Below are 27,974 nucleotides of genomic sequence, written 5' to 3' on the forward strand. Positions count from 1 at the left end.
CCTGATGTACACAGTGGATGATGGGGATCATGCAGAAGAAGATGCTCTCTTAAATGCCATGGGCCTAAGCTGTTTAGGGCTTTATAGGTTATAACCAGCACTTTGTATTTTGCCCAGAAACTTATTGGCAGCCAGTCCAACTCCTGTAATATAGGAGTAATATGGTCTCCAAGATGACCCGGAGACCAACCTGGCGGCCGCATTTTGTACTAATTGTAGTTTCCGGACTACATACAAAGGCAGCCCCACATAGAGTGCATTGTAGTAATCAAATCTGTGTTGGGAATTATCTCTGGTAAGAGATACCCTTCTATTACAGCATAGTGCACAGAGGCAAAACACAGCAGAGTCTGCCTAGGCATGCGTGTCTGCTAAGAGCAAAAGAAACTTGGAGCCAGTTCATAGTTTCAAATCAATATAAGGAGTCTTTATTGGAGAACTCATAGGAACAACATAGGAAACTGCCATATACTGAGTCAGACCATTGGTCTATCTAGCTCAGTATCATCTTCACAGACTGGCAGCGGCTTCTCCAAGGTTGCAGGCAGGAATCTCTCTCAGCCCTATCTTGGAGAAGCCAGGGAGGGAACTTGAAACCTTCTGCTCTTCCCAGAGCGGCTTCATCTGCTGAGAGGAATATCTTGCAGTGCTCACACATCAAGTCTCCCATTCATATGCAACCAGAGCAGACCCTGCTTACCTATAGGGACAAGTCACGCTTGCCACCACAAGACCAGCTCTCCTCTCCATTCTAGATAGGAAAGTGGATCTAGCTAGCTAGCTGGATGCAGACAGATGCTGTCTGCATCTCTGTGCACACATGGTGTAGAGAGAGGCAAGCATGTGTGATAGGGAGAAGAAGAAGGAAGCAAGCAAGGCAGGAAGTAAGTAAGTCCCTGAGAGTAGCAATCTACATATCAAAGGGATAGTGTCAGAGCAGTAGAGAGGGGGAATGACCAATGTCTTGACCCCTCTAGCCCCTCTGACTCACTAGTCTATCCCCTTCTGTCATTGAGGCATGAGACAGCACAAAGTCCTTCACTTCAAACAGCCTGGAGGTTACCCACAAGTGTACTACTGTTCTGAGATCATGAACCTCAAGAAACAGACACAGCTGGCGTATCAACCGAAGCTAAGAGAAAGCACTTCTGGCCACTGCCTCAACCTGGGGAACCAGGGAAAGGTGTGGATCCAGAAGTACTCCCAGACTGCGTACCTGTTCCTTCTGAGGAAGTATGACCCCATCTAGAACAGGTAGATCAATATCGCTTCCTAAGTGATGACCCCGCACAATAAGTACCTCTGTCTTGTCTGGATTCAGTCTCAGTTTGCTATCCCTCATCCTGCCCATTACTGCTTCCAAGCAAGCATTCAGGGAGGACATGCCTTCTCTTGATGATGTTGACATGGAGAAATAGATTTGGGTGTCTTCAGTGTAGCCAGCACCAGTGTACCCAGCACCCAGCACCAAATCTCCTGATGATCTCTCCCAACGTTTTCATGTAGATATTAAAAAGCATTGGATGCAGTATGGAGCCCTGAGGGACCCCATATAAAAGCTCAGATTTTGAAGAGCAACAGTCTCCAAGCGACACCATCTAGAATCTGCCAGAAAGTAGGAGCGGAACCACTGCAAAGCAGTGCCTCCCACCCCCAACTCCCTCAGACATTCCAGAAGGATACTATGGTCAATAGTATTGAAAGCCGCCGAGAGATCCAAAATGACCAACAGAGTCACACTTCCTCTATCATGTCCTAATTGGAGATTATCCATCAGGCCGACCTGATGTCTCCACCCTATAGCCCGTCCAAAAACCAGTTTGAAGTGGGTCTAGATAAAGATTCTCAGTATTGGGTCCCCAGATGTTATTGGACTTCAACTCCCATAATCCCCAACCAAAGGCCACTGGGGCTCGGGATTATGGGAGTTGAAGTCCAATAACACTTGGGGACCCAATGTTGAGAATCCCTGGTCTAGATAATCAATTTCCTCCAAGACCGCCTGGAGCTGGGAGGCCACCACCTTCTCAATCACCTTGCCCAACCATGGGAGGTTGGAGACAGGCCTGTAGCTATTAAACTCTGAGGGGTCCAAGGCAGGCTTCTTAAGAATAGGTCTAATAATTGCCTCCTTTAAACAAGGAGTCATCCTGCCCTCCCTCAGAGAGGTATTTATAATTGCCACCAGGCTCTCCACAACAACCCCCTTGCCAGATAATATAAGCCATGTTCGGCAAGGATCAAGCAGACAGGTGGTAGGGCGCACCGTTCCGAGCAGCTTGTCCACATCTTCAGTAGCCACAAACTGAAATTGATCCGGTCTAACCACACAAGAGGAGTTGCTGGATATCTCTGCATCTGACACTGCGAGAACTGTGGAGTCTAAGTCTAGATTGACCCAAATACGAGAGATTTTGTCCACAAAAAAACTAATTAAAAGCGTCACAGCGGGCAACTGTTGGTTCCAAATTCTGACTCAAGGGAGTAGGGGGCCCTACTATCCCCCACACAACTCTGAATAGCTCCGCTGGATGAGAGTTTGCAGAAGCAATACAGGCAGAAAAGAAACACTTATTTGCTGCACGTATAGCCAGAGCATAGATCTTTAAATTGTGCTCTGTCGTAATCTGTCGGATTCAAGTCGAGTCTTCCTCCACTTGCGCTCCAGTTGTCTACATTGCCACTTCAGCTCCTCCCGCAGATCTGCCATATACCAAGGCGCCATTTTTGAAGTGGGTCAGAGAGGACGCTTAGGAGTGATCATATCTACTACCCTGGTGAGTTGGTTATTCCAATTCTCCACCAGGGCATCAACCCTGGATGCCCTGCGTGGATGGAGAGCCAGCGTGGTGTAGTGGTTAGAGTGCTGGACTAGAACCAGAGAGACCCAAGTTCAAATCCCCATTCAGCCATGAAACTACCTGAGTGACTCTGGGCCAGTCACTTCTCTCGCAGCCTAACATACTTCACAGGGTTGTTGTGAAAGAGAAACTTAAGTATGTAGTACATCGCTCTGGGATCCTTGGAGGAAGAGCGGGATATAAATGTAAAATAACAACAACAACAACTGGATCGCCGGCAGGGCCAACATTAAATTCTTCCAAGGCTTCTTGGAATCCTATTGGATCCAATAACCTTTTTGTTCAGGCCATTCTAATAGGTCCCTCACCCCTGCAGAAGTGGGATCCAACTGTGAGTTCAACCTTAACCAGATGGTGGTCCATCCATGACAATGGGGAAATCACAGGAGTCCCCACCCACGGAACACCACCCTCATCAGAATGAAAGATCAGATCAAGCGTGTGACCAGCAACATGTGTTGGTCCAGAGACCACTTGGGATAGGCCCATAGTTGTCATGGCCGCTATGAACTCCTGAGCGGCACCAGACAACCTAGCCTTGAAGTGGATATTGATGTCCGCCAGCACCATAAGCCTGGAGGACTCCAACACCAAACCCGAGACCAAGTCCATGAGCTCAGTTAGGGACTCTGTTTTGCAGCGGGGTGATCGGTACACCAACAGAAGTCCCAATCTATCCCTGGTCCCCAAACTCAAGTACACACATTCAATACATTAAACACATTTGAGAGCCAGCGTGGTGTAGTGGTTAGAGTGCTGGACTAGGACCGGGGAGACCCGAGTTCAAATCCCCATTCAGCCATAATACTAGCTGGGTGACTCTGGGCCAGTCACTTCTCTCTCAGCCTAGCCTACTTCACAGGGTTGTTGTGAAAGAGAAACTTAAGTATGTAGTACACTGCTCTGGGCTCCTTGGAGGAAGAGCGGGATATAAATGTAATAATAATAATAATAATAATAATAATAAGAAGAAGAAGAAGAAGAATAAGAAGAAGAAGAAGAAGAAGAAGAAGAACTGCCCAATGGAAGCAATATCAAGAACCTGGAAGAGAAAGAACATTACAAATACTTGGGCATTCTCCAGGCTGATAACATCGCACACACTGAAGTTAAAAGAAAAATTGGAAGTGAATACATCAGGAGAGTTAGAAAAATCCTCAAGTCCAAACTCAATGGCGGGAACACCATACAAGCCATAAACACCTGGGCTATACCTGTTATCAGATACACGGCAGGAATAATAGACTGGACCCAGGCAGAGCTAGAGACGCTAGATCGTAAGACCAGGAAAATCATGACCATCAATCATGCTCTGCACCCCCGCAGTGATGTAGATAGGCTATAACTCCCTCGCAGCTCAGGTGGAAGAGAAATGCTGCAAGTCCATCAAACAGTAGAGGAGGAGAAAAGAGGCCTTGAAGAATATATCAAGGACAGTGAAGAAGATGCACTTCAAATGGTCAATAATGCAAAACTATTCAACACCAATGAAACAAAGCAGGCCTACAAGAAAGAACAAGTCAAGAACCGAGCAGAAAAATGGAAAAATAAGCCCCTGCATGGTCAATATTTGCACAATATAAGTGGAAAATCAGACATCACCAAGACCTGGCAATGGCCTAAGAATGGCAACCTGAAGAAAGAAACAGAGGGTTTAATACTGGCTGCACAAGAACAGGCACTAAGAACAAATGCAATAAGAGCAAAAGTCAAAAAATCCACAACAAACAGCAAGTGCCGCCTTTGTAAAGAAGCAGATGAAACAGTGGACCACCTAATAAGCTGTTGTAAAAAGATTGCACAAACGGACTACAAACAAAGGCATGACAAAGTAGCAGGAATGATACACTGGAACAACTGCAAAAAATATAAGCTACCTGTAACCAAACATTGGTGGGACCATAAAATTGAAAAAGTTGAAGCAAATGAAGATGTAAAAATATTATGGGACTTCCGACTACAAACAGACAAACATCTGCCACACAATACACCAGATATAACTTTAGTCAAGAAGAAAGAAAAACAAGTTAAAATAATCGACATAGCAATACCAGGGGATAGCAGAATAGAAGAAAAAGAAATAGAAAAAAATCACCAAATACAAAGTTCTACAAATTGAAATTGAAAGGCTGTGGCAGAAAAAGACCAAAATCATCCCAGTGGTAATTGGCGCCCTGGGTGCAGTTCCAAAAGACCTTGAAGAGCACCTCAACACCATAGGGGCCACAGAAATTACCATCAGCCAATTACAAAAAGCAGCGTTACTGGGAACAGCCTATATTCTGCAACGATATCTATAACAATTGACAATAAAATTCTGGCATCCCAGGTCCTTGGGAAGGACTCGATGTCTAGATAAAGCAAACCAGTCAATAACACCTGTCTGACTGTGTAAACAAGAAATAATACGATCAGATACTCTGAGAGGGATCCTGGTAAGGGAGATATTATCCTTAATGACCACAGCTACTCTGCCTCCCCGCCCACACTCCCTTACCTGCTCCTCTACAGAGTACCTTGGAGGGAGAAAGTGGGCCCAAACTGGGCCCCCAGCCTTCTCCAACAAATTGTCTGTGATACACATCAGGTGAGCCCCTTCATCCCTGATCAAATCATGGATTACTTCAGATTTGTTTTGGACTGACCTGGCGTTACAAAGGAGCAAGGCAAGGTTCTGTGGGTAGTTGGCACTGATCCCCAAGTTCAAAGAGCTGGCAGGGCAGCCGGAAAGGGAAACAGCTATTAAGTTTCTGATTTCCCTTCCCCTGCAACAGCCTGCTGACCTGCCAACATAACTTCTTCTTTTCCCCACCACCACTGGAATAGCCACGCTGAGACCAATGGACATGCCCTCCTATCTCCCCATCTCCAGACAGACTCCAAAACATTCAAAACAGATCTTACCCAAGCCTTATCTCACACTCCCCACCAACCCTAAAAATGGTCACGCCCTCGCTCTCAGCTAGCAAGGAGGAAGGGGATGCTGACAGCCCTTCAGCCGATGCAGGGGTGCCTGAGAGGCAGAGCCCGGCTGTCGATTCCCAAGAGACGGCTGAGGCAGGTCTGGCTGATGTCTCAGAGCAGGCACAGCAGTCTGAAGCAGCAGAGGCAGGGACTGATGAACCGGGGGATGAGCTGTGCAGGCAACCCCCACTGACTCCACAGCAAAGACGGGTCACAAGGCAGCAGGCACATCTGGAATCCATCAGGAGAAGTAAGCGCCTCTTGCAGAGGGCTGATAAGCCTTGAATCCCTGCCAGCTGAGAGTTATCAGCCTGGACTATAAAGCACGTCTATAGCTTGCAGTCAGCTGCTGGAAGACAACGTACGTCATCCCTAGTGTCGACAGCCTTCAGCCTGGGTTAGAGAGAGAGAAAGAGAGAGAGATTTCCGAACCGTGTTTCGCTTCTGCAACCCAGATGGTCTTTTGTGAACTGTCATACTAGACTTCCCTACTGGGTGGCCAGATTGCTGACAAAAATGCTGAATTGGGGGGGGGGGTAGCCCTCGCCCTTGTTGTTCCCCGAAGTGGCTCCCCAAAGGGGCAATCCGCTTTGGTGTTGCCCCACCGCCACTGGCAGTCTCCTATGTAGCCCAGAGGCGGGCAGATGGAAGCCCAGGACCCCAATCCTGCCAACATTAGAAGTCTAGTATAAGGTGCTGAGAAAAGCCTCTTTCTGAGACTCCAAAGAGCAACTGCTAGCCAAGTAAACAATACTGGGCAAGGAGAAAATATCTTGCCCAGGTAGGGGAGGATTTTGCTTCAATCACAAATAACAGAAAGATTCAACTAATAACAATTCAACCCACCTGCTTGTGGCATTCAGGGGATGGGTGCCATTATGCCCTATTTTAGTGCTTGCACTTGAGTGGGCCTGTCCACTCATCCAGTTTATACAAAATAAGCTGGTTGCCTATGAGGCCAAGTAGAAATTTTTGGTGCCCTTTCAGAGTGACTATGTTTGGACAACTTTTTCTGCGTACTCTATCTGGCTGTCTGCTCTAGGTTAATTGGATCTCTGTTAAATAGGTCACAACTCATAGGTGCCATCATGTGAGGAAGATCAGTAGGCCAATGGCAAATGCCTTGAAGCACCAAAAGATGAAGGGAGGCTTCATGGAACCAACCCATGCAGTTTTATGGTAGGGATGAGCACAGAACCGGCTGGCCCAGTTTGGTTCGAGTCCGGACTGGACTCGAACCTGACCGGACCAGTTCGGTCCAGCACCCTTAGAACCCACCCACCCCCAGCAGTTTGGTCTGGTCCAGGAGATGGTTTGTGATTTTTTTAAAAAAAGAATTTTTTAAAAGGGTGGGTTTTTTTTTAACCTTTAGGCCATGTGTGTGTGTGTGTCCATGAAGGGTTTTTTTAAAAATGGCTGCTGCGCATGCACAAATGGCCTCTGCGAGGCCCGGGGCCATGCCAGGCCTTGCAGAGGCTATTTGCACATGCATAGCAGTGGACAAAATAGCCAAAAAATGCGGTAGAATGGGCTGCGGCGGTGCTGACTGATGGGGGGAGGGGGAATCTTCGTGGACCTTCCCCCTGCATTCGGTCCGAGGTCAGTCCGATGTTGGACCAAATGGGGGAGTTCGGTTTGACTCCAGAACCATCAAACTGAACCAGTTTGATGTAGAACTGACCCCCCCTCAAACTGTTTGCACATCCCTACTTTATGGCTTGGGGTTGGGGAACATAGTCCCTCATGGGACCAAACAACTTCATTGAGGCCAGGGCTTACCTTCCCTGGGAGAATGATGACACTGTTGGCCTCCTTGGCATCTATTATGCATGCCTGCTGTGACACACAATCCTCTGGGATTGACTGGGAGCTCCTAATCATATGGGCACTATCTACCAAGGTAAGAGCCAGAGAAACTTCCTTCCTACCTTAGCCTTTTCTAAGTAACACCATCCTAAGACTGAGCACAAGATCAGTGGTAACTCTAACAGTAACCTCTGATCTGTTGCTCAATCTCAGGATGGTGTTGCTTAGAAAAGCCTAAGGTAGGAAGGAAATTTCTCTGGCTCTTACCTTGGTAGATAGTGCCCACATGATTAGGAGCTCCCACATGGTTAGGACCTGAGTTTTAGTTTGATGTTTCTTGCAGGTTAGTTTGTAGTAAATAAAGTTGGTGCCATTCAATTCATCATATATTGTGTCTGTTTCTTTATTTTTGGGCTGTGGGGGCAAAGACATTATTTGAAGGTGCTTGAAAGAGCAACCTTGCTGAAGCTAAACTGGTTGGACTTTCTCCCATCCAGTGCCTGGATGGGAGGCTCCTGTGTACCTAGAGCTTTAAAGCTTAACTGATATATTGATTATCTATGGAAATGCCTTTAACACAATCCACAAACATGCAGACTACAGGAACAGGAAAAGGCACATACAGAAACAGATCAGCTGACAGTGTTCCCCCCTTCTGCTTGCTTTAGCTTACATGCAGAGGTAAGAATTAGTGAATTTATTCAGAAGAAAATCCCACATGCTTACTTATCTTATCCATATTTACTCAAAAGTAAACACCACTAAGTTTAATGGGACACTCATAAGTTAGTTTGCATTCCTGTTCAAATGGGACTTCTATCAAAATAAGTATATTTGAGAATGGGGTGCTACTTTTTTTGGCTGCTTAAGAAAACATCTGGGTTTTTGACATCAGAAGACTTTGGTAGCATAAAATAAGTTTTCAGGAAATAGCAATAAATGTATTGGTGCTGTGAATTATGTACCCCTGCATGCATTAATCAATTCATTCAAAATATAGGGGCCATTCACACAACCGGCCGGGTGAGCGGGCAGGTGGGTGGGTGTGGGAAAGGCTTCCAAAACCTTTCCTTCCCCCCAGACAATTTCTTGTTGCTTGGTGGGAGCGTGGAGCACGCTCCCACACAAACAGCCCTGCTCCTGGTAGAGTGAAGCAGGGTAGATCAATCTGAGGCCAGGACTCATTGTCCCATCCTCCATGAATCCCACAATGCATTCCACAATGGGATTCCCCCAGAATACATTGAGGGATTTGCAATACATTGGAGGATTCCCTCAAGAGAGGGGCGCTCTAGGCTCCCGTCTCTGTGTTCCGGGCTGGAAGCCTATATACAAGCAAGTAGTTCAGGTTTAGGGAGTGATAGCTCCCTAAACCTCTGCTAGCAGCCGGGCTAAATAGCCAGGCTACGTGGTGCTGGCCCATTGGGTTCGGGCCTGGGAACGGGTTCTCTCACGCAGCCTAACGTGGGCGTCCTTAGCCTGGGTTAGGCTGTGCATGAGAACAGTCTCACTGTCAACTTTCGTTTGTCAGCGACACTTCTATCTGTTTTAATTTCCTCTCTGCATGTTTCCATAGAAACTAAGAGAGAGAGAAAGAAATGAAATCATCACAAAAAAATCAATAGAAGCAAATGTCAGAATATTCAAGGTTAGTTCATGTTGTGCTGACAAATATACATGCTGGAAACAAAGTTCTTGATCAAAGCATCCCCCTCCACTCCGCTCACTGCTAATTTTTTTTTGGGGGGGGGGGTTGTTCCCATAAACTCACTCTTATAAATAACTCCTCTGTAATGCCAGTGTAATCACAGAAATAAACAGATTTCTACACTGAGAATATTTTTAGCCCTAAGTGAGTTTCTCTGTGGAATATGAATACAATGCAACCATCTGAAGCTGGAATTCTGTACATTGTATTGTATGAATTAACAGAGAGAGAAGAATGGGGCATGGCTGATACATGTAGCAAAGGCACATCTTAGGATAAGGTAACTTAGTAAGAAATCCCATCAGAAAGGTGAACATTCTAATGACAACATGGAAAATCTCCAGTGTTGGCTGACATATTATATTATATTATATTATATTATATTATATTATATTATATTATATTATATTATATTATATTTCTTGTTTACACAGTCAGACAGGTGTTATTGACTGGTTTGCTTTATCCAGACATCGAGTCGTTCTCAAGGACCTGGGATGGCTGAATTTTATCATCAATACTGTTGGTTATTATAGATATAGTCACAAAATATAGGCTGTTCCCAGTAAAGTTGCTTTTTGTAATTGGCTGATGGTGATTTCTGTGGCCCCTATGGTGTTGAGGTGCTCTTCAAGTTGTTTTGGAATTGCACCCAAGGTGCCAATTACCACTGGGATTATTTTGGTCTTTTTCTGCCACAGCCTTTCAATTTCAATTTGTAGATTTTTGTATTTGGTGATTTTTTTTCTATTTCTTTTTCTTCTATTCTGCTATCCCCTGGTATTGCTATGTCGATTATTTTATTTTATTTCGACTACAGTTATATCTGGTATATTGTGTGGCAGATGTTTGTCTGTTTGTGGTTGGAAGTACCATAATACTTTTGCATCTTCATTTTCTACAACTTTTTCAATTTTATGGTCCCACCAATTTTTGGCTACAGGTACCTTGTATTTTTTGCAGATGTTCCAGTGTATCATCCCTGCTACCTTGTCATGCCTTTGTTTGTAGTCAGTCTGTGTGATCTTTTTACAACAGCTGATTAGGTGGTCCACTGTTTCATCTGCTTCTTTACAAAGGCGGCACTTGCTGTTTGTTGACTTTTTGATTTTTGCTCTTATTGCATTTGTTCTTAGTGCCTTTTCTTGTGCAGCCAGTATTAAACCCTCTGCTTCTTTCTTCAGGTTGCCATTCTTAGATCATTGCCAGGTCTTGGTGATGTCTGATTTTCCACTTATATTGTGCAAATATTGACCATGCAGGGGCTTATTTTTCCATTTTTCTGCTCGGTTCTTGAGTTGTTCTTTCTTGTAGGCCTGCTTTCTTTCATTGGTGTTGAATACTTTCACATTATTTCACAATTTTTCTTTTAACTTCAGTGTGTGCAATGTTATCAGCCTGGAGAATGCCCAAGTATTTGTAATGTTCTTTCTCTTCCAGTTTCTTGATGTTGCTTCCAATGGGCAGTTCTATTCCTTCTGTTTTTCTTATTTTTTCCTCTGTTCATTATTAATGCAGCTCACTTGTCAAGTCCAAACTCCATTGCTATATCGCTACTGAATATACGGACAGTGTTTAGCAGTGATTCGATTTCTGACTGGGACTTTCCATACAACTTCAGATCGTCCATGTACAGCAGATGGTTGATTTGACTTGATGTTTTAGATGTTTGGTATCCTAGGCCTGTTTTGTTAGTATTTGTGAAAGTGGAGTCATGGTGATTACAAACAACAGAGGGGATAGTGCGTCTCCTTGGAAAATGCCTCTTCCAATGCTAACCTGTCCAAGTGTCTCGCCATTGATTGTTAACTGTGTACTCCACATGCTCATTGCTTTTTTAATAAATATCTGAATTTTTTGCTGACACCAGTTGTTTCTAAACATTTTAGTATCCATATGTGAAGCAATGAGTCGAAGGCTTTCTTGCAGTCAATCCATGCAACACTTAGATTTGTTTTTTTCTCTTTCAATTTTCTAAAATCATTTTGTCAATCAGCAGCTGGTCTTTTGTGCCTCTGGTGTTCGGACAATTTCCTTTCTTTTCAACTGGAAGCTGTTTATTAGTTAATAAGTGTTGCATTACTTCATCTGCTATTATTCCAGTTAATAATTTGAACATGGTTGGCAGGCAGGTTATCGGTCTATAATTACTTGGAACTGCACCTTTTGCTGGGTCTTTCATTATGAGATGAGTTTTCCCAGTTGTTAGCCATTGTTCAATATCACCTCATTGCAAAATGTGATTGAACTGTTTTGATAATTGTTTATGAAGGCTTATTAGGTGTTTAAGCCAAAAGCCATGCAGTTCGTCGTAGCCTAGTGCAATCCAATTTTTAATTTTCTTTGCTCTTTCACTTATTAATTCTGGTGTTATTATTAGTTCTTGCATTTGTTGGTTACATTTTTCGACCTCTTTCACCCAGCCTGCTTTTTTATTATAATCTATTGGATTGTCCCATAATTCCTCCCAGAATTGCACTGTTTCTTCTTTATTAGGTGTTTCTATGTTTCTTGCAGTTTCTCCTTCTATGCTTTGGTAGAAACATCTCTGATTCGACTGGAATTGGAGATTCTGCCTGTGTTGTGTAATTCTGGCTTCGTATCTGCTAATCTTCTTTGACACTGCTGTTGTTTGCTGCTTTATTATTTCCAGGACTCCTCTAATTTTATTTGAATCTAGGTGATATTTTTGGATCAGATACTGTTTGGTGTTTTCATTCTTCAGCTTCTTGTCTTTCATATCTTTCAATTTACTAGCATCCAAACTAAGCCTGGAGATTTTATTTTCTAATCTAATCTTCCATTTATGTGATATACTACTTTCTTTTTTTACAGCTCCACTGATCTTATATCCGAGCTCTTGTGTTGTTGTTGTTGCTGCACTGTACATTAGTTGGTTTGTTTCTTGCAAATTATTGGTTGTTATCTCTGCAAGTGCAGCAATGACATCTTTTAATGCCTGAGCAAGTTGTTTTTTTGACAACTGTTTTTAGAGCTGGATGTCAAAAACTGGTGGTTGTTTGGTTCCTGTGCTCAGTTATTTTTTGCTAAAGTTTATGTTGCTTTTCTGTTAAGTGGCATTTGGGTTTTTGAGTTGAAGGCAAAGGGGAGGTTGCCTGGTTTTGATTTTGAAACAGTTCAGCAACAGTGGCATCCTCTATTTCCAACACCTCCTCCACCTGCGCCTGAGCAACTTCTTCAGTTGGTGCTAATTCTTCTTTCATATCTTGAGCCTGTGTTGCTCTTTGCAGTTCTTCCAGCTCAACTCCTGTGATACTTTATTTCTTATTATGAATCTTCTCTGGTCTGCTAGCCTTTGTTCTGTTATTTCTGTGTCTGGATGCTTCTTTTTCCAGATTTGGTATATTCTTTTTAAATAACCTCTTCTAATTGGACTAGACTTATAATAGCAGATCATTATTTCCTTGTGGCATTTTTCCTATATTTTTTCTGGTTAAGCGACGTTTCTTACCGTAATCCTGCAGTCTCCAGCCCTGGTTGCTCAACTGAAGATCCTGAGTCCTATAGCCCACTTGCCACCAGATGCTCAGGGACTCCAGCACCTAGCGCGGTCCTTGTTTACCCAGGTGATGGCCAATACGGTATAGATTAATTAAAGTTACGTCTCACCATATTGTTGATGAGAGAGGCACTCTTTGTCTGGCTCCTCTGGTGAGACCTGTCCAGTATGTTTGGACATCTGGAATAGCTCTCACCTTCCTCAGAGCACGCAAGCCCCACAACCACGCCAAGGTAGTGCCTCACTGGGGGAATTTATTATTATTATTTATTTACACACTCAGACAGGTGTTATTGACTGGTTTGTTTTATCCAGACATCAATTCCTTCCCAAGGGCCTAGGATGGCTGAATTTCATTGTCAATGTTGTTGCTGTTGTTATAGATATAGTCACAGAATATAGGCTGTTTCCAGTAAAGCTGCTTTTTGTAATTGGCTGATGGTAGTTTCTGTGGCCCCCATGGTGTTGAGGTGCTCTTCAAGGTCTTTTGGAACTGCACCCAGGGCACCAATTACCACTGGGATTATTTTGGTCTTTTTCTGCCACAGCCTTTCAATTTCAATTTGTAGATCTTTGTATTTGGTGATTTTTTCTATTTCTTTTTCTTCTATTCTGCTATCCCCTGGTATTGCTACAGGTGAAACTCAGAAAATTAGAATATCGTGCAAAAGTCCATTAATTTCAGTAATGCAAATTAAAAGGTGAAACTGATATATGAGACCGACGCATTACATGCAAAGTGAGATAAGTCAAGCCTTAATTTGTTATAATTGTGATGATCATGGCGTACAGCTCATGAAAACCCCAAATCCACAATCTCAGAAAATTAGAATATTACATGGAACCAATAAGACAAGGATTGAAGAATAGAACAATATCGGACCTCTGAAAATTATACAGTGTACTGTGCTTGATTGGCCAGCAAACTCGCCTGACCTGACCCCATAGAGAATCTATGGGGCATTGCCAAGAGAAGGATGAGAGACATGAGACCAAACAATGCAGAATTGCTGAAGGCCGCTAATGAAGCATCCTGGTCTTCCATAATACCTCATCAGTGCCACAGGCTGATAGCATCCATGCCACGCCACATTGAGGCAGTAATTGGTGCAAAAGGGGCCCAAACCAAGTACTGAATACATATGCATGCTTATACTTTTATGGTCCCACCAATTTTTGGCTACAGGTAGCTTGTATTTTTTGCAGTTGTTCCAGTGTATCATCCCTGCTACCTTGTCATGCCTTTGTTTGTAGTCAGTCTGTGCGATCTTTTTACAACAGCTGATTAGGTGGTCCACTGTTTCATCTGCTTCTTTACAAAGGCAGCACTTGCTGTTTGTTGACTTTTCGACTTTTGCTCTTATTGCATTGTTCTTAATGCCTGTTCTTGTGCAGCCAGTATTAAACCCTCTGTTTCTTTCTTCAAGTTGCCATTCTTAAGCCATTGTCAGGTCTTGGTGATGTCTGATTTTCCACTTATATTGTGCAAATATTGACCATGCAGGGGCTTATTTTTCCATTTTTCTGCTCGTTTCTTGACTTGTTCTTTCTTGTAGGCCTGCTTTGTTTCATTGGTGTTGAATAGTTTTGCATTATTGACCATTTGAAGTGCATCTTCTTCACTGTCCTTGATATATTCTTCAAGGCCTCTATTCTCCTCCTCTACTGTTTGATGGACTTGCAGCATTCCTCTTCCACCTGAGCTGCGAGGGACGTATAGCCTATCTACATCACTGCGGGGGTGCAGAGCATGATTGATGGTCATGATATTCCTGGTCTTACGATCTAGCGTCTCTAGCTCTGCCTGGGTCCAGTCTATTATTCCTGCAGTGTATCTGATAACAGGTATAGCCCAGGTGTTTATGGCTTGTATGGTGTTCCAGCCATTGAGTTTGGACTTGAGGATTTTTCTAACTCTCCTGATGTATTCACTTCCAATTTTTCTTTTAACTTCAGTGTGTGCGATGTTATCAGCCTGGAGAATGCCCAAGTATTTGTAATGTTCTTTCTCTTCCAGATTATGGTGTTGCTTCCAATGGGCAGTTCTATTCCTTCTGTTTTTGTTATTTTCCCTCTGTTCATTATTAATGCAGCACACTTGTCTAGTCCAAACTCCATTGCTATATCGTCTACTGAATATATGGACAGTATTATTATTATTATTATTATTATTATTATTATTATTATTATTATTATTTCTATTTCTATACCGCCATTCCAAAAATGGAATCTTATTTTGGATATTGCTGGTGTGCTTCTTGGTATGAAAAAGCATTATGCCATGTTCTAAAACTCAGTGTCATGACTTGCTGTACAGCCTGGATGCAACTAGTGAACACATGAACCTGCCTTATATGGTCTGACCACTGGTGTTCTTAGCTCAGTACTGTCTATTCCATCTAGATGTGGATCTCTAAAATTTCCAAGTCAAGCTACATGAGATCTTTTTTTAGCTAGAGATGTCAGGGATTGAACCTGGTCTTTCCTCACACAAAGCGTTTGTTTTTACCATTATGACTCCACACAATACATTCCAGTGTCATGTCTTGCAACTGAAATGTAATGGCTTACTTGTTTCAGTCAATCAATCATCTTCATTACGGTTAAAGACCAGCACAGGATGAAGTACAGATACAATATAATAAACTCATGCTAAATAAAATTAACTCTAGAAGCTAAGTATGATTATAATAGTACAATACAACTCTAAAAACTGTATGGAATTAATAAAGTAAAGTAAAATGCTACCACCCAAGCCTAAAACCTGTAGGAAGATTAATAAAGTAAATGAATAGCTATCCTTAAAAGCAGGTCAATTAAAAGTATAAAATACAAGCTACATAAAAGCAATATACAATCAGGCAAGTAAAAGGCAAATTAAAATTATTATACAATCAAGCAAATAAAATGCTCAATAGTCAGACATCTGCTGCCAAGGATATTCACTGGTAGTCCGGACCCTGTGGATCTTACCCTCAGAACTTGGCAACTTTGTATGTGAAGGACCAATTTTCATCTGAAAGCAGCATCTTGGTGTAAACTTGTCTAGAGTGGCAGGGGAGTATGCTTACTGGTTTCTGGATGTTCCTTAAAAAAAAACACAACCTACACGTTAGAGTCTTATAATAGATTAAGCACAGGGAAGAACCTGTGCTTATGCCTATATAGCATTCTAAAGGTATTTCAATCATCTCTGAGCTATATAACTTCATGCTGCAAATCCTTACATCTAATATTTGTTAAGAAGTTTTCACAGTAGTGGCTTTCACATCAGAACACACTAATGCAATCTGTATCATTTTATACAGCAGGCCTGTGCAGCTTGAATGCATGCATGGTCTGTCTCAGTATATGGCTGCTTCCTATGTTCCTATGCTACAGATAGCAAGTATACAGTTGTACCTGTGGTCAACATAACGTGTGAATAAAATAATATAACAACAACATAGAATCTTGGGGCGGGCAGGCGGTGGGTGAGGAAAGGTTAAAAATCTGTTTAAAATCACCAGCTTGCCCATTTCTTTTGTGGGTTGTGTGGTAGGTAGCACCATCATGCCCTACTACACAACCTACTTTGGTGTTCCTAGGAGCTACCCATGGGGAACAATGGGGTGTTTCAAACTTCCCCATTGTTTCCTAGGGCCAAAACAAGCTGCACTCACAGAGTGCAAACATTAGTTTTGCACTGCAATTTGGAGTGAATTTTGCAACCTGCCTTGAAAAACACTGCTGAAAAACACAGTAAAAGGGAATCTACCCCTCCAAACACAGAACACGCATTCAAACAGAGTCCAAACATGGCCAAAAAAGAGTCCAAAAAAGAACCCATTCTGACCCAGAATCCATTGCCAGACACAGTGCCTGTGCTGCAGTAACATCACTGGCAAAAGTTACTTTCTCACACATAATTATGGCTCCTTATTTCCTAACATTGCCACAGCTGCCACAGCAGCACGCTTAGCAACAAGCATAGCCATTAGCTCAACTAGAGCAATTTCCGCCACATTTTGACTGAGTACATTTTGCAGTGCAGATTGCAGAGCAGACAAGAGTAGTGAGTGAAGCACAAGCTGGTCTCAAGGCTAGACATGGAGCTTATCACAGCAATCACCAAGAAATATTACACACACACAAACAAAGATGCCACTGTCCATTTCTCACTACAACACTATCTAACAAACAGTCCCAACCCCTGCTAATTTGGCAAAGAGGCACCTTTTAATGTGGTGATTCTCTTTATTTAGCAGGGGGAGAGTAACTGGCCCTATTCATCCCCAGCACAGTACCTCCAGTGACTGTTGCTGGTGTCTATCTTATGTTTCTTTTAGATTGTGAGCCCTTTGGGGCCAGGGATCCATCTTATTTTATTTATTATTTCTCTGCGTAAAACACCCTGAGCCATTTTTGGAAGGGCGGTATAGAAATTGAATAAATAAATCAATAAATCAATAAATAGATAGATAGATAGATAGATAGATAATATCCGCAACTCAAGAAGGGCAGGCACCCAAGTTATGCCTTGGTCAGCCTGAGTTCCAGCAAAACCAGATAGTTATAGCGGCAATAGCACAGCATATTATACTTGGTGCTGAGAAAACCACAAAATCATACCTTCCTATATTCCTTCCTCCTCTCCTGATTTATCCTCTTCAAGAGATGCGCACTACAAGGGCTATTTCTGCCTTCCAGTTCCTTTGACTATATTTTGAAACTCCCTCTGTGTTCCTCACTCCCTTCTCCCTCCCCCCAGCCATTGGGGGCACAATTGCCCATGACAACATGTGATATGCTAAAGCCAACCAAGAAGCAAGGAGATCACAAGCCAGTCAGAAGCTAGTGCCAAGAAACCAACCAGTAAGGAAAAAACAGGCCTCCAAAATGGTATTCAGAATGTCTCAAATTGAAATGGGGTTGTTTTGTTCTAGGCCCTTTATTTAAAGCATGTTTTGCTTCATGTTCAAAACACTCAAAACGTCCTGTTTCAATTCGAAAAGTTTTGACGTCAAAATGTTTTGCACATTCATAGTATACAATGCCTATATACAGATTGTACAAGTGTTGAACATAATGTATGAATGGTCTTTCAGTTCTCAGGTTATAGCTTTCTTGACCCCCCCCCCTTGGAAAGCAATCTTTCCCTCCACACCTGGGATATTCTCCCAGGTATACAGCTCATCTATAGGTTGCACCATTTTGCTGCCGTTTAATCAGCACTCAGCACAGAGCCATCCACTTTATTATTAGAGGGAATGATCTCTTGCTTTCTTTTGTTCACCAATGCTCTCTCATCCATGAGTTCCAGTCTTTTCTTAGCTCTTTAACTGAACTGATTTGTCTCCCTTAACCCAGAATTTCTTTTAATGCTGAGAAGTATTGAATTGAAGGGTCAAAAAGCTTACACTCTGTTGAAAACTGCAATATGTTACTAGTTACCATGACAACTGAATGTTGTCATGGTAACTGGTATCCGGTTAGTCTACAGAGAGTTCTGCATTTTACACTCCTTTTGAAAAACTGGTCAAAACACACTTTCCCCCTGAACTAGTCAATTGCAGGGTCACACTCTCTGTTTTCCAATGCGTCTTCTGTTCGCTGCTCCAAAATGAAAGTAGGAAAACAAAACATGCCAAAGCATGCTTTAATTGCCTGCTCATACATTCTTTAAACACATTGTTAGGTCACAAGGTAAAAGACAAAGTAATACCAAAAAATCAATTAATAATTCATCTTGGTCAGCTGGATGTTTGTTTTCTGTTATCATCATGCACCATGCATTTATTACAATAAAAATGGTACTTTATATATTTCAATTTTGCAGAATTAGGCATTATTTTGGCAATGTCTCCACAATTCTGGAGGAGATGGGGCAGAGGGAGAAGAATACTGTGGACCCACCTTTCTTGGGGGCCCAGCCAAAGGAAACATTTATGTTTCCTTCCTTCCTTCTTCCTTCCTTCCTTTCCTTCCTTCCTTATGTGTGTTTGTGTGTATGTGTGTGTGTGTGTGTAAATCACTTTGAGGACACTGGTCAGCTGACAGATAGACAGACAGACAGACAGATAGATAGATAGATAGATAGATAGATAGATAGATAGATAGATAGAATGAATTCACCAGGCAGCTGAAGTATGTTTTACTTGTAGATCATATTCATAGGGCCTGTAGTCTAGTAGTAAGGAAATGCTTGCAGTTTCCCTCTTCCTGTATAGTTTGAAAGGGGTCTGGGAATTAAAGGGAGATGGGGGGAACTTCTGTAGTTGTTTTAACTCTTAGCAAAGTTAAATAAAAATACTTTTATTTAGCCTTTTGCTGTGCTAACCTTCAACCTGAGATGCCTCGTCAAAACATTTAACTCTAACCAATAACTTAACTGATTTGTTTTGTTTTAATAAACGATTTCAGTCTTTCCTGGAATGTTGTATATATTTACACCCTAAATTAAAAGACTTGTCAGTTGCTCTCAAAATATCTTGTAATGTATTATGTAACATTCTAGAGATGCAAAATGCTTTAATTTTATGCACACCAGTTTCCCAAGTGCTTTCCAGCAGGTTATGAAGCCATCTGTTAAATATTTTAAAGAAGTCCATTACATAATTTTATGCATTTGTGTAATTGGATCAGTCTGGAATGACATTCAAGATAAGTTTCTTCATAAGTTGTTGTAGGAAGGGTTGGAACTGAAATGTCTCCAAAGTGAACTTCTAAAGAGAATTTCTGGCTTTCTCCAAGGAGAAATGGAGACTCAAGGAGAATGTCAGGGTTTCTTCCTGGAGATATATCAGAGATTCCACCCCTCTCAGAGGGTGTAAAGAAACCCACTGGAGTCTGGCAGTCTAACTCACTCACTCTTGTTCCGGGGTGGGGGGTGGGGGGTCTGGTAGTCTCCCTCTGTTTCCAGAGAGAACTCAAGTTTGGATCTGAACCAACCACCCCGCCCCCGCCCTTGTCTTTACAGAGCAGACACCTGGCTTAGTTCACCCCTTCAGTTATGTTTCCAGGTGGTCAGCTCATGGGGAGCAACTCCAGAGTCTCTGAGTAATATGCGCAAGAGGTGAGATTGTTCTCTCTAAAAGATTACTTTATTAATCTACAGGAACGAAGGTGGGCAGGAGAGCAGGTAGGCATTGGGAAAAGAAAGCAAAAGTCATTTCTAACTCCTAACACAATCCAAAGTCTAAAGCACAGCACTTACATGTTTTGATGGAGAATGGTTCAACCAGTAGATGGGGAAGTAGCTGACACTTAATAAAGGTAACACACAACTTTTAAGAGTTTCTTAGACAAAGTGGTTAAGCAAAGGGTGCTGAGCCCCTTTTGCCAATCAGAGGTATGTCACGAGGGCTCAGGTTGACAATTCCTCAGCCAATGAGGAGGTGAGATGTCCTGGCTAGTAGAAGTGTCTGCAAGACTGACACCAGTCTGTAGGTCAAAGAGCCACCATCTCTCCGGGGTAGGTGATGCGTGAAATGTCAATTTCTCCTGTGCTAGACAGGATTAGGTGATTGGTGAATGGTAGGACTGGCAGATGTTGTGGAGGTGATGCTCTTGCTTCAAAATGTTGGAGGCTAACTCCCACCATGATTGCTCACAGTTCCTTGACAGAGGGTTTCTCCGCATGCTAAGCTGTAGGGGGCCCAGAATTCAATCTATGTTGTTATAATCTCATGCCTTTTCTTCCAGTCAGATTTCAGAAGAGACCGTCTCAGTTTTAGTTCACACATAACAGCTAATCATTTCTATAAGAGTCAATAATTTTAAAAGGCTCAGGATCTTGAAGCTCACTATCTTGAGGTGAGGAGGAAATTTTCTTTAGGTCAGCTCAAAAGTAGATTTTTGCTTTGTTTTTTGGCTAGGAGTTAAATTGCTGCTTAGTTTCCCTCAAGGAGTTTGCACTGACCCAGTGGATTTTCCTGCTTTATAGGTAATAGTTGGCCTTCACGTCATATGGAACTGGATGTCTTGGTGATGGGCAAGGTAGTTGCTGCCTGAGAAAGACAAATCTAGAGGCACCACTAAAAAAAGTGTTACAACTATAGAAATATCTGCTGGCTACACCCATGGACCAGTGGCTTCACACTTCTGCTTCTCTAGACGTCTGTGGGCAGAAGAAATTTATTGTACTGATTTTTACTTGCAGCTCTTTATGTTACTTTTAGAAAACCATTAACTTTGTTGCAGCGTAAATGTGGCAAATAAATTGGTACCAGAAAACTCATATCTTTCAGCCCAACATGACTCATTTTCTGTGCTATTTCAGTCATAACTGGTAGTTGTGGTACCATATTGTACAGAGTACACTTAATTACATCAAAAGGTTTATGTTTCTTCCACATTCTGAATGATGAATGATGATAAAATGTTAAATGCTATTTGAAGGGGAAGACTTGACAGCTTTCTATTTTGGGCACCACAGGATGCCATAGCAACAGAGCTAGCAGAGATATTAACAGTATAGAAATGTTAACTTATTTTACTTTTCTTTTCTTTATATTTTATTTTCCTTTGTATTTCTTTATATATTTATTTATTTATTCTTTTTTCCTTTATTCTATTTCTATTCTTATTCTTTTCTTCATACCTTCTTGAATAGAAAGTGAGGGTATGCAAGGTTGTTTTAAAAAAAAGTGTTCAAACACAGAAACACATTAAAAATAAAAATAAATGTATTCATTCATTCATTCATTCAACACATTTTTATACAGCCCCATACATAAGTCCCTGGGCAGTTCACAATCTAAAAATACAACAACAATTAAAACATCAACACAATTAAAACAGTTTAAAATACAGATAAAAACTCTAAAGCTTAAAACTTTAAAACTACATACTAAAAGCCTGACTAATCAGATAAGACTTCAGGTTCCTCTTAAAAATATCCAGAGAAAGGGAAGCTCTAATTTCATTAGGATGCACATTCCAAAGTCCTGGGGCAACCCTAGAAAAGGCCCAGTTCTGAATCACCACAAACCGAGCTAGTGGCAACCACAGCCAGACCTCCCCAGATAATTTTAACAGGTGGCTGTAAATTTATGAAGAAGATGGCGTTCTCTTAAATACCTTGGACCCAACCAATGTAGGGCTTTATAGGTAATAACCAGGACTTTGTATTTCACCCAGAAACTATAGCCAGTGAAGTTCCTTTAAAATTGGTGTAATATGGTCTCTTCAGGTAACCCTGGAGACCAGTCTGGCTGCTAACCCCTGCTAACCCCTGCTAACTGGGAACCCCTGCTAACTGGGCAAAGAGGCACCTTTTACCGTGGTGATTCTCTCTATTTAGCAGGGGGAGAGTAACTGGCCCTATCCTCCCCCAGCACAGTACTTCCAGTGACTGTTGCTGGTGTCTATCTTATGTTTTATGTTTCGTTTTAGAATGTGAGCCCTTTGGGGACAGGGAGCCATCTTATTTATTTGTTGTTTCTCTTTGTAAACCGCCCTGAGCTATTTTTGGAAAGGCGGTATAGAAATCGAAATAATAATAATAATAATAATACATTCTGTACCAGCTGCAATTTCTGGACTACATATAAAGGCAGCCCAACATAGAGCACATTTCAGTAGTGAAGTCTGGATGTTACCAGCATATGCACCACTGAGTTAAGGCTGTTTATCTCCGGAAATGGATGTAGCTGGCGTATCAGCCGAAGCTGATAGAAAGCCCTCCTGGAAACTGCCTCAACCTGAGAAACCAGGGAGAGGTTTGGGTCCAGAAGCATTCCCAGATGATGTACATGCTCTTTCTAGGGGAGTGCAACCCCATCCAGAATAGGCAGATCTAAGCCACTTCCTAAGTTCTGACCTCCCACAATGAGTACTTCTGTCTTGCTTGCATTCAGCCTCCGTTTGTTCTCTCTGATCCAGCCCATTACCACCTCCAGGCAAGCATTTAGGAAAGTTAGGCCATTTCCTGATGAAGTTGACACAGATACATAGGTTTGGGTTTCATGAGAATATTGATAACATCTTGCACCAAATCCCCTGATGATCTCTCCCAACGGTTTCATGTAGATGTTAAAAAGCATTGCAGATAGAATTGAGCCCTGCAGGACCCCATACAATAGCTCTTGTTTTGAAAAGCAACAATCTCCAAGTGATATCATCTGGAACCTACCCAAGAGGTAGGAGAAGAACCACTGCAAAGCAGTGCCTCCCATTCCCAACTCCTGCAGGCACTCCAGGAGGATACCATGGTTGATGGTATTGAAAGTAACCGAGAGATCCAAAAGGACCAACAGAGTCGCATTCCCCTGTTGATTCCTAAATGGAGATCATCCAACAGGCTGACAACCAAAGCCATCTCAACCCCATAGCTCGCCTGGAAGCCAGTTTGAAATGGCTCCAGATAATCTGTTTTCCCCAAGACTGTCTGTAGCTGTGATGTCAGCACCAAGATGTCATCGCCTTGCCGAACCATGGGAGGTTGGAAATAGGCCTATAATTGCCTAAGTCTGAGGGATCCGGTGCAGGTTTATTCAACAGTTGTCTCATAATTGCCTCCTTAAGACAAGGTATCATCATGCCCTCCCTCAGAGACGCATTGATGATCTTGACAAGACCCTCTCTGATGACCTCCCTGGTAGATAATATAATCCATGTTGACTTATACAAATTTTAATTTAATTTGTCCTCCCATTCATTTTAAATTTAGTTTTTAAAAACAAAAACAAAATGTATTTCTCACTTCTAAAAACGGGTTCTAGAAAGAGCTTGCCATATGTTACAGATTTGGCTTTAAAAAAGCCAAATTCTGGCTTACGGCCCATTTGACCCACGAGTATACCCCTTAGGGTCTGGCAACTCTGTTTTACACCACAATGCAAGGAGATTGTGAAAAAAATCAAACTATGCTCGCTGTCTAGGCCAACACTAGAACTATTCTGGGGTTCCCCCCTCCTTTTCCCCAGATTTCCACTAGGCATTCCTTTTTAAAGTGGCAAATTGCAATACCATACTAACAATACCATCAAAGCCTTAACCAAACTGGATTGCATTTCAATTCCTTTTACACATACAGCTATCTCCTTGCAGCAATTGTTTTAATTACCCATATTTCCTGGGTGCAACATTGTGGGGGCAGTGTGGGTAAAAAATGGTTGCTTTCATTAAAAAAATGGCGGTGGCCGCCTCCCCCCCCCATGGTGATAGCCATTTATTACCCATACTACATTGTGGGTATAACATTGGATCCTGGGGCATATGATTAATTAAAATGGCTCCTTCAAAAAGGCAGCTCCTCATAGGAGCTATTATTATGAATAAGAAATATACCGTTTTTGAGGGGGGGATGAAAGTGATTGTAGATTCTGAAATTTGTTCAGTTTGTTCTGCAGAATATTGATTCTATTTGTTCATTGGAACAATGTTCTGAAAACAAATTCATATGCCAAACTGAACGTCTCTATTCATATTAACTGATGCCATTTTTACAGCAATAAGTGACTGAGCATTAGAACACTGGCCAACATTCTCTGGAGCCCTATGAGAGCAGAGCAAAAGCTGCAGCCACATGGGGAGCTGGGACAATACTTGCGCTGCAGGATTGCATCATAGTACAAAGCACAGGGCGGGGCGTAGGGATATGATTTTTTGCTTCCTTTCCCTCCCTGCAAAAGCCCTTTTCTCTGCAAAGAATATGTCCCTGAGGGCTGCATGATCCTCAGTGACATATTCCTGGCCATGAGAAGGGCTTTTGCAACAAGGGGAGAGAAGAAGAGAAAATTGCATCCTCATCCCCCCAACACATTACACTGTGACACAAGTCTGCAGCACAGCTAAACTACTGGCTCCATACAAAAAAATGTGCAAATTGCATTACACAAGAGTGAACCTATTCTTTCCTATTCTTTCCCTAAGAGCTCAGAGCAGCATACATAGTGCTCTCTCTTCACAACAACTCTATGTCCTTGGCTGGACTAAGATAAAGACTCCTCCAAACTCACTCACTGCGTTTCATGACTGAGATGGTATTTGAACACAGGTCTTCCTATGCCAAATCTGAAATGTTAATCAGACCACCACACCAACTCAAACAGTTGGGCTTGGGTGCTGAGAAACAGAAGGGCAGCATTCAGAAAAATGTGCTTCCTATACAATGTCCTATAAGTGAGAAACACATTCATATTTGTTACAAGAAAAACAATATTCTGGGCAGGCCCTCTGCTAATTTTAGGTAGGAGTTCTCTCACAAGAACAAAATTTGCTTGAATTTCTATTAAAAAGCATAGCTATGAGTAACATTTTAGATAGGATATGTGGAAATGTTGAAGGAGGGAAGGGGGCTTTCTGATCAGCAATATGGCAGGACAGTGATGGTTTTTTTTTAAAAAAGAATGAATTAGGGGGACAAAGGAAAAACAGATTATTTCTTAATTGGAACCATTTGAAACCTTAAACAATGATCCACAGTTTGTCAGAGGAATGTCACCCATAATCATTAGAACGAAATGTTCTTAAGGCCTGTGCTTTAAAACTGTCCGTGGTTTACTGTGAGGTTAACATGATGGGCAAGCAATTTGATACTGGAAGCAGGTCATTTTCTAAACAGCCTTGCATTATACATAGTGTCACACAAGTCTAGGCTCTAAAGAAAAGGTGGAAAAAATATGCAATCATTTCAGAGAACTACTGGGCAAGCTTAGAAGATTTCATAATAATGCAACTGTTCAATCATTTCATAAGCTACAATTTGTTAAGGGGGGGGGTAAAGAAATGTTTGCTATAAAAATTCTTTAAGTCTGAAATTGTACCAAAGAAGATCCAAGAGACAGAACAAATTGAAGGACCAGTTCAAACTGAACCCCACAAAGGAGAAAGGCCTCTCTCTCTCTCTCAGCTGTGCTTTATTTTGGAAGGACTGGGGGAAAATACTTTTTGATCTTTCAAAGGTATTCATGAGTTTATGAATGGCCCAGGATCACAAGACTGTTTTATTTGTAATGGCAGACAGATATACTAACCCCTAACTCTTTGAGCACTGAATTTTACTATCAGCACAGATAATAATACCAAGATTTTATGTTTCCTTTTGACATAAAGCTGCAAAACAGAGGCAAGAATGCTTTTCCAAAAACATGAATTTTTATTCTGTGAATGATACCCCTCTTTCGACTGGAACACATTCCAGCCTTTTTTTTAAAAAAAAGGATGGGGGTGGGACAGCAGATGAGGAGGCAGCAGCACAGCTATCATCCATATCTCAAGGTTGCCATGGCTCCTTCCCCCCACCTTATGATATCTGAAAGGGAGATCACTTCAGAGGGACTTGAGGAGTACCCTGTAAAGAATAAACTGCTGTTGGGGAACAGGAAAACTTTAAGGGAAAGCTCAGGATATCTATGATATTCCCATAGACCATTTTCCACCCAGTTATTTCATATATATTGCCACATAATGCTATTGTCAAAATTGGGAAATGAACCAGTCAATAACACCTGTCTGACTATGTAAACAAGAAATAATATATAACTAGCTGAACCCGGACAGAGCATCTGTGCGGCAGTTCACTTCCTTTTGGGGGTTAGTTGGGAGAATTTGTTTGGCTGGTCCTCCCACAGCTCTCTCACTCGCTGTCCCCCCCCATACCACCTCTCTTGCTCACTCTGCCCCCCGCACACCGCCTCTCTCGCTCGCTCTGTCTTTCCCCCACGCCTCTCTCGCTCGCTCTGTCTCTCTCCCGTGCCTCTCTCGCTCGCGCTGTCGCTCCCCCCGCGCCTCTCTCGCTCGCGCGCTCTCCCCCCCACGTGCCTCTCTCACTCGCGCTCTCTCTCCCCCACGCGCCTCTCTCGCTCTGTCTCCCCCTCCCCGCGCGCCTCTCTCGCTCAGTCTCTCCCCCCAGCCTCTCTCACTCTCTGTCTCCCCCCCTGCGCGCCTCTCTCGCTCGCTCTGTCTCTCCCCCCCCGCGCGCCTCTCTCGCTCAGTCTGTCTCCCCCACCACCTGCCTCTCTCAATCACTAGAGTCTGCGGCCACCACCGGTCGCCAGGCCAGGCCCGCCAGCGTGGGCCGGCCAATTCTCCTACTCCCCTCCCCCCAAGCCTTATGCCTCAGTCCCCTCCCCCCAATCCTTCTGCCCCAGTTTGCTCCCTCCTCCGTTTCCACCTCCCCTCTTTTTCTCTCTCTCATTCGTGTTCCCGCCCCCCGCCTCCGCTTTTTATCCCGCTTGTGTTTTCCCTGCTGGCTGTTGCCGCATCCTCCTTCCTCCAGTCCCTGGTGTCGGGCCGCCAAGCGTTCAGCCAGCTCCTTCCTGCAGCCCTCCCTCTAGAGAGCATCTTCCGAAGTGGACAACTGTTTGTCTCTGCCCAGCCAGGCTCCCCCGCTTTTTCTCCCCTCCCTTCTGCCCCAGTTCATTCAGTTCTCCTCTCCACTTGCCCACTTTCCTTCCTTTCTTTTCCTCCCCAAATGGCCACTTCTCTACGCGGCCAACCAGCCAATCCGGCACCTCCACCGCCCAGCCAATCCGCTGGGTTGCTGGGACGCATCCCCACAGAGGCACGTCTATGAGAATTAATATAATATAATATAATATAATATAATATAATATAATATAATATAATATAATATAATATAATATAATATGTCAGCCAACACTGGAGATTTTCCACGTTGTCATTAGAATGTTCACCTTTCTGATGGGATTTCTTACTAAGTAACCTGATCCTAAGATGTGCCCTTTTGCTAAATATACCATCCATGCCCCAGTCTTCTCTCTCTGTTAATTCATACAATACAATGTCCAGAATTCCAGCTTCAGATGGTTGCATATTCTGCGACAATATCTATAACAATTGACAATAAAATTCAGCCATCCCAGGTCCTTGGGAAGGACTCAATGTCTGGATAAAACAAACCAGTCAATAACACCTGTCTGACTGTGTAAACAAGAAATAATAATAATAATAATCTGCCTCTAAACTTCTATCTATTGTGGTACCTCCCTCTCCCCCCACCCGTCCCTGTTACAATAAGGCTAGCTTGGTAAATACTGAGAATTCTGTTCATTAAGTGTGATTAATAAGATGATTTAGTAAACAAACACTAGGTCTGTTCACACAACCATCAACATCAGTGTAGGAGGCATTCTATCCGGTTTGCATGGCTGTGTGAACTCACAAAAAG

The sequence above is a fragment of the Hemicordylus capensis genome, chromosome 5 (assembly GCF_027244095.1).
Source record: "Hemicordylus capensis ecotype Gifberg chromosome 5, rHemCap1.1.pri, whole genome shotgun sequence".
In the NCBI taxonomy this organism is placed as follows: domain Eukaryota; kingdom Metazoa; phylum Chordata; class Lepidosauria; order Squamata; family Cordylidae; genus Hemicordylus; species Hemicordylus capensis.